This window comes from Apodemus sylvaticus, chromosome 13 (assembly GCF_947179515.1).
Source record: "Apodemus sylvaticus chromosome 13, mApoSyl1.1, whole genome shotgun sequence".
Taxonomy (NCBI): domain Eukaryota; kingdom Metazoa; phylum Chordata; class Mammalia; order Rodentia; family Muridae; genus Apodemus; species Apodemus sylvaticus.
Genome location: NC_067484.1, coordinates 49,069,502 through 49,081,552, shown reverse-complemented (window position 1 = coordinate 49,081,552; position 12,051 = coordinate 49,069,502).

Sequence of the window (12,051 nt, the reverse complement as noted above, 5' to 3'; positions counted from 1 at the left end):
GGTTCTTTCCAGCTTCTGGCTATTATAAATAAGGCTACTATGAACATAGTGGAGCATGTGTCCTTATTGCACACTAGGAAATCCTCTGGGTATATGCCCAGGAGAGGTATAGCAGGGTCCTCTGAAAGTATCATGTCCAGTTTCCTTAGGAACCACCATACTGATTTCCATAGTGGTTGTACCATCTTACAATCCCACCAGCAGTGAAGGAGTGTTCCTCTTTCTCCACATCCTCGCCAACACCTGCTGTCTCCTGAGTTTTTAACCTTAGCCATTCTGACTGGTGTGAGGTGAAATCTCAGGGTTGTTTTGATTTGCATTTCCCTAATGGCTAATGATGTTGAGCATTTCTTAAGGTGCTTCTCGGCCATCCAAATTTCTTCAGGTGAAAATTCTTTGTTTAGGTCTGTACCCCATTTTTAATAGGGTTATTTGATTCTCTGAGGTCTAACTTCTTGAGTTCTTTGTACATATTGGATATTAGCCCTCTATCAGATGTAGGGTTAGTGAAGATCTTTTCCCAATTTGTTGGTTGCCATTTTGTCCTTTTGACGGTGTCCTTTGCCTTACATGAGATCCCATTTGTCAATTCTTGATCTTAGAGCATAAGCTATTGGTGTTCTGTTCAGGAACTTTTCCCCTGTGCCTATGTCCTCAAGGGTTTCCCCCAGTTTCTTTTCTATTAGTTTCAGTGTGTCTGGTTTTATGTGGAGGGCCTTGATCCACTTGGAGTTGAGCTTAGTACAAGGAGATAAGAATGGATCAATTCGCATTCTCCTGCATGCTGACCTCCAGTTGAACCAGCACCATTTGTTGAAAAGGCTATCTTTTTTCCACTGGATGTTTTCTGCTCCTTTGTCGAAGATCAAGTGACCATAGGTGTGTGGACTCATTTCTGGGTCTTCAATTCTATTCCATTGGTCCACTTGCCTGTCCCTGTGCCAATACCATGCAGGTTTTTTTTTTTAACACTATTGCTCTGTAGTATTGCTTGAGGTCTGGGATACTAATTCCCCCAAAAATTCTTTTACTGTTGAGAATAGTTTTAGTTATCCTGGGTTTTTTGTTATTCCAGATAAATTTGAGAATTGCTTTTTCTAACTCTGTGAAGAACTGAATTGGGATTTTGATGGGTATTGCATTGAATCTGTATATTGCTTTTGGCAAGATGGCCATTTTAACTATATTAATTCTGCTAATCCACGAGCATGGCAGATTTTTCCATTTTCTGAGGTCTTCTTCGATTTCCTTCTTAGAGACCTGAAGTTCTTGTCTTAAAGATCTTTCACTTGTTTAGTTAGAGTCACACCAAGATACATTATATTGTTTGTGGCTATAGGAAGGCAACTGATTTGCTTGAGTTGATTTTATAACCTGCCACTTTGCAAGTTGTTTATCAGCTGTAGGAGTTCTCTGGTGAAGTTTTTTTGGGTCACTTAAGTATACTATCATGTCATCTGCAAGTAGTGATAATTTTACTTCTTCCTTTCCAATTTGTATCCCTTTGACCTCCTTATGTAATCTAATTGCTCTAGCTAGAACTTCAAGTACTATAATGAAAAGATATGAAGAGAGAGGGCAGGTTTGTCTAGTGCCTGATTTTAGTGGGGTTGCTTCAAGTTTCTATCCATTTAGTTTGATATTGGCTACTTGTTTGCTGTATATTGCTTTAACTATGTTTAGGTATGGGCCTTGAATTCCTGTTCTTTCCAAGACTTTAAGCATGAATGGATGCTGAATTTTGTCAAATTCTTTTTCAGCATCTAATGAAATGATCATATGGTTTTTTTCTTTGAGTTTGTTTATGTAGTGGATTGCATTGATGGATTTCCTTATATTGAACCGTCCCTGCATCCCTGGAATGAAGCCCACCTGATCGTGGTGGATGATCATTTTGATGTGTTCTTGGATTCGGTTGGCAAGAATTTTATTGAGTATTTTTGCATCGATATTCATAAGGGAAATTGGCCTGAAGTTCTCTTTCTTTGTAGGATCTTTGTGTGGTTTTGGTATCAGTGTAATTGTGGCTTCGTAGAACGAGTTGGGTAGTGTTCCTTCTGTTTCTATGTTGTGGAATAGTTTGAAGAGTATTGGTGTTAGGTCTTCTTTGAAGGTCTGATAGAATTCTGCACTGACGCCATCTGGTCCCGTGGTTTTTTTTTTTGGTTGGGAGACTTTCTATGACCCCTTTTATTTCTTTAGGGGTTATGAGACTGTTTAGATGATCTATTTGATCCTCATTTAATTTTGGTGTTTTGTATCTGTTTAGGAAATTGTCCATTTCCTCCAGATTCTCCAGTTGTGTTGAGTATAGGCTTTGGTAGTAAGATCTGATGATTTTTTTGAATTTCCTCAGTTTCTGTTGTTATATTTCCCTTTTCATTTTTAATTTTGTTAATCTGGATACTGCCTCTGTGCCCTTTGGTTAGTCTGGCTACCAGTTGGGATTATGGTAAATATGTAAACAATTTTAAAGGAAATTGTTATAATAATCTTATCTAATCTATGAGCATGGTAAAACTTTCAATTTATTTAAGTTCTATCAATTAAGATTTGAGGGATTTTGAAAGGCAGAGCTAGCATATTTTTGAAAAATTAATGATATTTCATATTTAAACATCATTGTAAAAATTACTTAAAATTACAAATTATGTTTGTTTTTAAAATAGAAGCAACTCTCTGTTTATTGATACTCTTAAAACCTTATTAATCTCAATTTTAGTTGTTAAAACACATTTTTCAATTTCATAAGATTTTCCTATAATTGCTTATGGTATCTGCATAAAATGGCAACTGTCTTTCTCCCATATTTTTGTAATTTACTTACTTTTGAAATTTGTACTTTTCCTACAAGATTGGGTCAACTGCCACATGAGTTACCATGTGGTATAGAAATGGTACCGGATACCCTTACATTTTCACATTTGAACATTTTTGTTAGTAAATAGAAAGTTGTCACAGTTTTTGTAGAGATCCTTCACTGTCCTATTTCCTTGTTTAAAACTGCAGGCAAGATAATTTATCAGGAGGCTCACCCTTGAGACAAGTATCCTGTTAGGTTATCCAATCTCAGGTAAGTGGTCAGTCCTAAACACAATATATTTGAGAGATACAAAATGAACTCAACAGATTGCTGTATTTATATAATTCCATATGTGATATTCATAATATATTATATGCATACATATAAGATATATCTACATAAATATGCAACAATAATTATGAAATAATAAGATGTGATAAAATTGAGAATGACAAGTGACAAAGAAGGACATGAAGGAGAGAGAGGAAAAATAATGTCACTACAGGCCTCATATGAAACTCTCAAAAAATTAAATTAGTAATAGTTTTTTTAATTACTTTTATTTTTTACAGTCCAACCTTTGTCCCCTTCCCAGTCCCCTCTCTCCCAAAGTTCATGCTTTTCACACACACACACACACACACACACACACACACACACACACACCCATAGCCCTCTTCCTCAGCTTCTTACAGCCTTTCTCTAACTCAACCATAGGGGCCCCCAAATTATAAATTTTTGCCATAATTTTTTCTTTAATGTATTGTAAAAATAAGCTATATTTCTTTGTTTTAATTTTTCGTGGTTTAATAGAGACTATGGGATAGCAAGAAAGCAAGAAGAGAACAAAGTAAAAAAAATAATAAAAATAAATAAAAATAAAGAGAAGAGCCTTTTAATCCGTGAGGCCCCAAGAAAGAAGGAGCACCCTCTAGAAGGCAAGGGTGAGGAGGGATGGGATGAGGAACTGTGGGAAGGGGTATCAAGATGTGGGGGATAATAACTGGAGTGTAAATAAATAAAACAATTTTAAAAATTAAAACTACAAAAAAGAAAAGAGCCTTTAAGATAAATCCATGTTTTGCCTAATGTTTGCCTTTTTCTTCTGGTTACACACAGTATTTCTAGCAAGCACCTCGCAGCCTGTCAACGCTCTAATACTTCATAATTTATAAAACAGCTTTTCTCTCCACAAAGCTCAATATACTTCACAAATACATCACTGATGCTCACAATATTCCTCCAGGGAACGTAGGCGACAGGAATTATTATGTGTTTTACTAGGGGAAGGAAAGAACAAAACAACAAGAATCCATTACCACCAGTGAGCTAGAGTCCAGCGTTGGGCCTTTCTGCCTGAGTAGGCTCTGAAGACAGATGGAAATGACTTCACTTTCCCAGGAGGCCAGAATTGCACAGTCAAAGAAGTATTCACGTAGCAGGTAAATGGTTCCTGACTGCTCCACTTGGATGCCCACTTAGGGATTGACTTCAACTGAACATGATAGCTAACGCAAAAGTTTTAATTTGCTTTTAAACCTTTCCATGACTGTTCTCATTTCAGTAATAAGAATGAGATCTATCCCATAAGAAAGAAAGAAAGAAAGAAAGAAAGAAAGAAAGAAAGAAAGAAAGAAAGAAAGAAAGAAAGAAAGAAAGAAAGAAAGAAAGAAAGAAAGAAAGAAAGAAAGAGAGGGGGGAAAGGGGGGGAGAGAGAGAAGGAGAGAGAGGGAGAGGGAGGGAGGAAAGAAGGAAGGAAGGAAGGAAAGAAGGAAGGAAAGAAGGAAGGAAGGAAGGAAGGAAGGAAGGAAGGAAGGAAGGAAGGGAGGGAGGGAGGAAGGAAGGAAGGAAGGGAAGGAACCTAGAGCAATGGAAACTATGAGAAATCTATGAGGGTGACCCTAGCTAAAACTCCTAGCAACAGGGAATATGGAGTCTAAACCAGATATCTCCTATAACCAGGCAAGATTTCCAATAGAGATATTGGGAACATAAACCCAGATAAACTTTCAAAGTATACATTGTTTTGCCTACAAAATGTGCAGGGACAAGGGCCTACCATAATTATCATCAGAGGTTTCACCCAGCAACTGATGGAAAAAGATGTAGAGACCCACGGACAAAGAGGCAGAGTTTGGATAATCCTAGGGAGGAAGAGGAAGAAGGATTGTAGGATCCAGATTTGTTCTAGCACTGACCAAAAAAAAAAAAAAAAATACCCTACAGCTGTGCAGTTTGGTCTCCATTTGAGAGTCTTAACATCAGGAGCTGGCGCTGGCTCTGACTTTGTTGCCTACATTAGGTACACTTTCCCACTACTAGGTTGCCTTCCCCTGCCCCAACAAGAGAAGATGCGCCTAGTCCTTCTGCAGCCAGATGTGCCATAGTTAATAGATACCTATGGGAGGTGTCCAGTTTTCTGAGGGGGAAGGGAGAAGTGGATGGGGGTAGAGGATTGAAGGGCTGGGAGTGGAGGAGTGAGGGAAGCGATGATAGGAATGAAAATCACAACAAGCAAAGACAAAGAATAAAAGTAATTGTCATTCATTATCTTTCCTCCCCCCACTTCCCTTACTGGCAGGCTGTGCCGCCTCACCCTCCAGGACTGATTCCAAACAGATAAATATCTATCCTGTCATTAATACCATGGAAGACCAGACCACCATTATGTAGTGGTAACCGGAAGGATGAACAACACCGCCCCACCCCAATATCCACCTGGTGTTCAGCTTTTTGTTTTTGTTTTTATTTTTGTTTGTTTGTTTTCTTTTTGTTGGTGGTGGCTTTTTTTGTGTTTGTTTTACGTTTTTAGTTTTTTAGGATAAATGACCTCATCATTGCCCTGGTGACTGCAAAACTTGCTGTTACTTTCTTTGAATCCCAATCCACACTAAATAAAGCAGCAAAACAGGAAGAATAGATTGAAGACTACTTGTAACACTATTATTATTATTATTATTATTATTATTATACCTTGTATATATGTAAAATCTAGAAACAAAATAAGTTATCCAATTTCATTCTGAAAGAAACGCTATGTAAGATAATTATTTAGATTTAATACATTATATTCCCCTGATGTGTGTGCTTAGGATACATACTACATTTAAGCAGCCTACTGTTCCTTAGTTCTTTCTTATTCTGAGGCTTTATTCATTGACTGCTAGTCAGAAAAGAGGAGGATTTGCCTCTTTCCCAGGCCTCTATAAACCACATTCTTATTTCCTATGTCTCCAGCCTTCCAACATTCCTTTACTATCATATTGTTTATGTGAGTTTGTGGTATATGCATTTTTATGTCTGCCCACATGCTGCTTATACCTGAGACATGCATTTGCAATTATTCTAGATACTTCCAATAAATTTAGCTTCTACTCTGCTTTCCATAACATATGGCATTTTCCCTTCAAAATATCCAATTGCATAGTTTCTAGGTTCCACCTCCTTAAGGAACTTTCTCCAAGAGCCTCCTAACCTATCATGTTTGGACATCTGAAAACCTCATACACAGCTGCCATTCTGCCTTCCTGTCATCTCTCTGCACCTCACTCTGAAGATACTGCAGCACTCTCTGTGAAGATTCTGCTGCTTGTATTTTGAAGTTTGTATCCCATGTAGCATCTCAGTGTTCTCTGTCTCTATCTCTGCCTCTGTCTCTCTCTTCCTCATTTTTTTATTGACTTTTGACATTTACTCACTTTATAACCCAATCGCAGCTACCTCTCCCACAACTCTTCCCAGTTCCTACCTCCCCCTCCTCTTCCCCTCCCCATTTCCCCCTCTTCCCTTCTCCTCAGGAAAGGGGAGGCCTCCCTTGGATATCACTCATACCCAGCATATCAAGGAACAGCAAAACTAGGTACATCTCTTCCCACCAAGGCTAGACAACGCAGCCCAGTGAGAGGATACAAAGGCAGGCAGCATAGATAGAGACAGCCCCTGCTCCTGCTTCAGAAATCCCACAGGAAGACCCAGCTGCACAATTGGTACATATGTGCAGAGACCTAGGTTCTTCCCTTTCATGCTCTCTGGTTGGAAGTCTCATCTCTCTGAGAGCCCATGCGCCCAGGTTGGTTGATTATTTTCCAACAGCTTACTAAGAAAGGGAATGTGAGGGAAGTCTGGGCTCACAGTGTGTATCCAAAAACTTTCATCGGCATTTGCTCCTAGGTACCAACTTAAGCATCACAATATTCTGTATTCTGGACCGAAAAAAATGTACTGAGAACATTTAAGACATAGCTTCATTGCTCTCAGCTTCTGATACTGTTGCTAAGTAATTTAAATCCACTGTGATTCTTTCCATCTACAAAAAATAAATTATAAATTTTTCAAACCATTTTCTAAACTATTCTGAAAAAGATGTATTTTATAATAGCAAGCCAGGACTTAGGAGATGCCTATATAGTATGCTAACTACTGAGGACCACTGGTATTTGCAAATTAAAGACCCCAATTACTGAGATTACATTCCTGATAACCCCATACTTCCCCTTTCTGTTCTCTACTTATGTGCCTATAGCTGAGAGGGTAACCTATTAAAATGAATCTACTTTTCCTCTTATTTTCTGTTTTAAACCTCTTTTTTGATGATGTCCTCTATAGGATTTCCTTACCTTGATCACATCTTTTTTAGTTGGTATTCTATTCTAGTACCATACCTTAGTATCCTAAGATCTGTGCTTTATGGGTACAGTGCATTTTATATTGTAACTGTAGCTATTAATTTTATATTGTCCTTTATTGCATAATGTCAGGTTGTATCAGTCCATCAGTTTTAACACTCAGGTGCTGCCATACACAATGTGTCTTTTTCTATGAAATCCTTAAAGCAGCACATATCCCATGGCATTTATACAAAGGTACAGATACCGTGTTATTGGTAAAAGATTAAAAACCAGTTTTCCATGGATTACTTTCTATAGTTCACCAGGCTTCTATTTTTTAAAAAGTGGATTTATTCCTGGTGCTACACAGAGATGACTCGAACAGTCAGAGCGCTCGCTATTCTTGCAGAGGACCTGGGTTCCATTTCAGTGTCTGCACAACAGTTCGCAGTGGTCCTTACCTGCAATTCTAGAGGACCCTGCTACATTTTCTGACATCATTACTAGGCATATGCACAGTGCCCTTTCATACATACAGGCAAAAATCCTCATATGCAGAAAATAAAAATAAATAAATATGTTTAAATATACACCAAGTAGCATTTAAAGGAGAAAGTTTATTCCTTAGCATACTGTCAAACCCAAAATACTAAGGATCCTACAAGAATGCTATGTACCTAGTGAGGGCCCACTTCCTAAGATGGCCATTCTTTCATTGTAAATGCATACAATACAAGGAATGAGGAAACGGTGTAAGAACTCTTTTCAAAGACTCCATAAATTCTCTATCATAATTTTAATCATTATGATCAAAAGATCCCTGATTCAAATCACCCACCCTAAAGATTATGTTTCAAAGAACACAAATATACTATAGTATTGCCCAAATCCACCTAATCTTATTATTATGAGACAGCTAGTGAGCACTCAGCTATTAACAGTTATAGGCATGATTCAAATACAAATTTATGTTGTCTTGACCATGCTTTTCTGATTCTCAACACTATTTCTCTGTATTGTACTTCCAGGCTATTTCTACCTCTAAATCACATCATATAAGGTTCATGATAGGTTACTTTTAATGTGGCCCAATAATATACTCTGACCCTAAAATCATTTTAACAAATTGAACAATGAAGGTATCCACCGGTAATTAAACCTCTCCTAAATATGACCAAAACATTTCATACCCATCTTGCATGTAAAACTGGCTGCTGGTAAAAACAATATGAGTTAAATAACCTCATTATAAATTCAGTAAGTAACCTAAAACAATTTAATTAGCTTTAGAAATACTATGGAAACATTCTGGGTTTATCATCATCATCATCATCATCATCATCATCATCATCATATTACTATTATTATTTTTCATCTTTTTTACAGTTTAGTTGCTATCCCCCTCTTGTTCTGCCCTCTGACAGTTCCTCATCCTATTCCTTCTCTGCCCTCCCACCTCTATCTCCAAGAGAGTGCATAGTGCATACACACACACACACACATGCATGCACACATACACACACACCATCAGGCCTCCCCACTCCATGGGGCCTCAAGTCTCTCAAGGGTTAGGTGAAGCTTCCCTCATTGAAGCCAGAAGAGGCCGTCCTCTGTTGAGGTGTTGGGGACCTCAGACCAGCTAGTGTATGCTGCCTTGTTGGTGGTTCAGTGTCTGAGAGATCTCAGGGTACAAGTTAGTTGAGACAGCTGGTCTTTCTATGGGGTTTTGTTTTATTTGTTTTGTTTTGTTTTGAAAACACTATGTTTTTAAAGTGCAGGGGAGCAGACTGTATGTCCATTTAAAACTTTTTGTGAATAAGGAGATATGCTTAAAATATTTCCAGAAGCTCTTAAGATAGCAAAAATGTAAGGATATGAAGTGTGAAGGGAAGTGACACTGTGTGGAGGTTTAAAGTTGATTTTATAATTAAGGGCACAGGATGGACATTAGAACAGTGAGGTTAAATGGTTGTACACGTGACTAATTTCTAAATGAATCCGATGGCTAATAGCTAAATTAACGTCTTGATGTAGTGACAGGGGAAAGTGGAGAGAAAGGAGGAGGGAAGGATGAAAGGAGGCGAGAAAAAGAAAAAAAGGGGGAAGCAAAGACAGAAGAAGGGGAAAATAAAAGGGAGAAGTAAAAGGTGAAAGATTTCTATGATTGCAGGAGTTAGAGAAAGGGCTGACAGAGCTGAAAGGGTGTGCAACCCCATAGGAAGAACAACAGTATCAACCAACCAGAGCTCCCAGGGTCTAAACCACCAACCAAGGAGGGAGCCATGGCTCTAGCCTTATATGTAGCAGAGAATGACCTTGTCGGGCATCAATGGGAGAAGAAGTCTTTGGTCCCATGAAGGCTTGATGCCCCAGCATAGGAGGGAGGAGTAGGTGGGCAGATGGGACCACACCCACATAGAAGCAGGAGCACAGGGATGGGATAGGGGATTTCTGGGGAAGAAACTGGGATAACATTTGAAATGTAAATAAATAAAATATCCAATAAAAAAGGGAGAAGTTAAAGAAAGAGACTTGGGCATGATTTACCGACCATTCTACCAGCTAGTCCTGGATGGTCTCTAGTGTTTTAAGCAGAATCTCCTTTCTCTGGGCCTCCCCATTATTCAGACATCACTGTCTCCTGGAGCTGGCAAATAGTCTCTGAATTAATATCTACACATGAAATCTTGTATAGTTCTAATATGTTCTCTACACATCACTCAAAGGGATATTAAAATTTAAGTGTGACCATGTCATCCTCCTGCCTAAATCCTTTAAATGTCTCTAGTTGCTCTGTAGATCAACCCTGAGTCATTAACTTGTTCTGGGAGGCCCTCGCTCTTCCAGCCTGAACAAAGCCTGCAGTAGTTTATATATTACTTGTGCTTTCCCATCGGCTAATCCCAGAGTTCACTTTAAAAAAAAAAAAACAGGCTTAAATATCACTTCCACAAAGAAACTTTCCTGGAATTAAAGATTATCTGAATTCCTCCAGCACATTTTCTCAAGACCTCTCATGCTTCTTGGAGGCATACTTTACTTCTACAATGTTTAATTTAGTATTTTCCATCATTTAAGATACACTTCTATCCTTTAAAGATAAATATCCCTTAAGTAAGACACTTGGCCTCATATCTTACATATATTCTATATTAATATTCCTAATGTTAATATCACAGCAGTTGCTAGTTCTTAAAATGTTATTATATGTTGCTGTTTTATTATATTTTAATATTTATTTTAGATTTATATAATATTTAATATTTAGGAACAGACTGGCTTCAGAGGCTCAGAGGTCAAGGGAAAAGGCAGGTAGCATTTTGACTCTAAAATTATATTGCTGTTCTTAAGCCTTGACTCTAACACATGCTGTGTAACCATAGGTAGATAACAAGAATGAGAATTTGAAGCTTGTCAGGGAGGTTCGATGTGTTCATACCTTAAAACTCAGAATAAAAAAAGGTATCATGTACTATAAAATTATGCAGCTAATAGAACCATGTTTATCATAGCTACTATGTGATGGCTCCCCAACATGTATTGATCTTAGCATTTATAGAAATGAGAATGAGACTAGTGTGTTGTTATTTATCACTAAGAACATATTCTAAGTATGTGGTTCAAAACTTCAGTAACCATCTTTCAATTGTTTTGTAACCGTAACAGTTTTCAACTGTTGAAATTTTATGCATGTTCTTTCCCAGTGGCTTGAGTGGTAATTACTGGGAATGTAATACAAGCATTAATTCAGAGACACATGTTGTAGCTAATAGAGTTAAGGCACATGCTATCAAACAGAGTGGAAGCATGAGTAATTTTCTACAAAATCTAAGCTCTCCTAAGTAATAAGCAGTTAGAGTCAATACTCTAACCAGGGTAATGGTTCCCCACCCTGAAGTCAAAGTAATATCATTTAGTATTTAGCATCACATGGATCTGAGGTGTTGCTTTCTTACAGACTCTTCACTTTTCAATACTTAGCATTTTATCATAAAATTATTGAGAAGCACTCATCCCCCCAAATTCCTGATACTTATTTCTTGAAAGCCTTTTTGATGTTGTCCATTGTACATAGCTCTGTTTTACACTGAAAAAGCTGGAAACAAAATGTATGAGAACAGAAAACTCTACATGAGCCACACCTGTTTCTAATTTTGGAAATATAAGAGCAGAGTTTGGTGTTTGGTGAGATATGTCCAAACTACATTAGACCTAAAACACTAAAAGTAGAAGGCAGACAGTTGCTTATAATCTTCTCCAAAAAAAATCATTCCTATTCAATTAAAGAACTACCATTCAGAGCTCTTGATAGCTGCCAAAACTTTCTTTTTCCTCAAGTGCATATTATTTTTCTTTTCTGACATCCTGAGATTGATAACACTCCAGTACGAAACTTAGTGACAATAATACATGACAAAGGTTAAACTAGAGGTGGTTATATAATCTGTGGGTCTAGATCAGATTCTGCTAATTGATCAGTGGCTAGAATACCTAACTGTCAAGAACAAAGATAGCTTCAGTGTGTCAGGTTTTATGTGGAGGTCCTTGATCCATTTGGAGCTGTGCTTAGTACAAGGAGATAAGAAGGGATTGATTTGCATTCTTCTGCATGCTGACCTCCAGTTGAACCAGCACCATTTG